The sequence below is a fragment of the Salvelinus sp. IW2-2015 genome, unplaced genomic scaffold (genome assembly GCF_002910315.2).
Source record: "Salvelinus sp. IW2-2015 unplaced genomic scaffold, ASM291031v2 Un_scaffold1325, whole genome shotgun sequence".
Lineage (NCBI taxonomy): Eukaryota > Metazoa > Chordata > Actinopteri > Salmoniformes > Salmonidae > Salvelinus > Salvelinus sp. IW2-2015.
Window position 1 is genome coordinate 292,810 of NW_019942843.1, and position 2,830 is coordinate 295,639.

A 2,830-nucleotide genomic window follows, 5' to 3' on the forward strand; every position below is an offset into this window, starting at 1 on the left:
TCTGATTTCAGAGCACTCTCGTCTAAATGTGGGCAGAGAGCAGAGAATAACTGACGGATTTAACAACGCTCACCACCCGTTGAATACGCCAGCCAGTGTCAGTAGAGTTGACAAAAAAAGCGTAATTAAAAATTGTTGCCAGCAGCACAGTTGCAGTCCACAATAACATGTAAACAGCCTACACCGCTCTGCTGGGGGAGTAAAATGGTCAGAGTGGAGGTGTTGTCTCATTTGTGTCTGGAAGTAGCTAGCAAGCTAGCCACGTTAGCCAGTTAGGCAAGCTAGCCAACGTTAGCCAGTTAGCAAGCTAGCCAGTAGCAAAGTAGCCGAGTTAGCAGCTAGCCAACGTTAGCCCAGCTAACGTAGCAGTTGTTGGTGGCTGACTGCCGTGTGAGGTCAGAACACTCCAGATCAACCCTACTGCCCCGGGCCAGAGCGTCCAGTGTTGAGCTCTGCAAGTCCTTAAGTTCTTGAACATCTTTGGTTGTTCAGGACACGGCGTGCAAATGGAAATCTTAAAGAGAAGGGTGGGGCTAAAGCCTTTAGAGGGCAGGTGGAACGAGCGAATGTGGGTGTAGACAAAAAAAGAGCTCTCCAGTAGGTGTACCAAAAACATTCAAGGCGGCCATTTTTCTCAAAAGTGAGGTGTAACCAAGTTATCAACTTACAGCAAAATTACTTTCCCTTGTTCCTCAACGTTTTTGATCCACAACAAGAGTTACCGAGCTGGTCCTCACGACACATGACAGAGTTACCCGCAGCTGCGTCCTCACTACCACATGACAGATTACCGCAGCTGGTCCTCCACTACACATGACGAGTACGCACGCTGGTCCTCACTACACATGACAGAGTTACCGCAGCTGCGTCCTCACTACCACAATGACAGAGTTACCGCAAGCTGGTCCTCACTCCACATGACAGATACCGCAGCTGGTCCTCACTACACATGACAGAGTTTACCGCAGCTGGTCCTCCACGACACATGGACAGAGTTACCGCAAGCTGGTCCTCACTACACATGACAGAGACCGCAGCTGGTCCTCACTACACATGACAGATTACCGCAGCTGGTCCTCACTACACATGACAGAGTGTACCGCAGTGGTCCTCACCTACACATGGACAGAGTTACCGCAGCTGGTCCTCACTACACATGACTAGAGTTACCGCAAGCTGGTCCTCACTACACATGACGAGAGGTTTACCGCAGCTGGTCCTCACTACACATGACAGAGTTACCGCAGCTTGGTCCTCACTACAATGACAGAGTTTACCGCAGCTGTCCTCACTACACGATGACAAGAGTTACCGCAGTGGCCTCACTACACATGACAGACGTTACGCAGCTTGTCCTCACTACACATGGACAGTGGTTACCGCAGCTGTCCGCACTACACATGACAGAGTTACCGCAGGCTGGTCCTCACTACACATGACAGAGTTACCGCAGCTGTCCTCACTAACATGACAGAGTTACCGCAGCTGGTCCTCACTACACATGACAGAGTTACCGCAACTGGTCCTCACTACACATGACAGAGTTACCGCAAGCTTGGTCCTCACTACACATGACAGAGTTACCGCAGCTGGTCCTCACTTACACATGACAGAGTTACCGCAGCGGGTCCTCACTACACATGACAGAGTTCCGCAGCTGCGTCTCACTACACATGACAGAGTTACCGCAGCTGGTTCCTCACTACACTGACAGAGTGACCGCAGCTGCGTCCTCACTACACATGACAGAGTTACCGCAGCTTGGTCCGCATACAGCACTGCAGAGGTTACCGCAAGGCTGTTCCTCACCTACACATGACAGAGTTACCGCACTGCGTCTTCACTACACCATGACAGAGTTACCCGCAACTTGGTCCTCACTACACATGGACAGAGTTACCGCAGCTGGTCCCACTACACATGCACAGAGTTTACCGCAGCTGGTGCCTCACTATACATGACAGAAGTTACCGCAGCTGGTCCTCACTTACATGACAGAGTTACCGCAGCTGCGCCTCCACTATACATGACAGAGTTACCGCAAGCTGGTCCTCACTTACATGACAGAGTTACCGCAGCTGGTCCTCACTACACATACCAGCGTTACTGCGGTGGTCCGCACTACACAGACAGAGTTACTGCAGCTGGTCACTCACTTACACATGACAGAGTTACTGGCAGCTGCTTCCTCATATACATGACAGAGTGACTGCAGCTGCTCGCTTCACCTATACATGACAGAGTTACTGCCAGCTGTTCCTCAACTACACATTGACAGAGTACTTGCAAGCTGCGTCCTCATACACATGACAGAGTGACTGCAGCTGTCCTCAACTACACATGACAGAGTTACTGCAGCTGCTCCTCACTATACATGACAGAGTTACTGCAGCTGGTCCTCACTACACATACAGATTACTGCCAGCTAGGTCCTCACTACAACATGACAGAGTTACTGCAGCTGCTCCTCACTATACATGACAGAGTTACCGCAGCTGGTCCTCACTATACATGACAGGAGTTACTGCAGCTGGTCCTCACATACAGGCACAACGAGCATCCTTGAGAGGCATGTCTCTCATTTCCTGCTCTGTAACGGATAAAAGAGATGAACCAAAGTCCAGTTTAGATTGTATGGTCTTTATATGTAAACATAAGAGCTAGGGTTGACTTACAGTAGTGTATATATACATACTAGTATTACATTGACAGGTCTTATTGTGGAAGTTAGTACACTTTACGCCAGTTGTTATTAGGTTACATCACCACGTCCACGAAAATGGTGGAAAGGTCATGTGGGCAACTGAGGCAATGTGGTCTGATGGTTGAG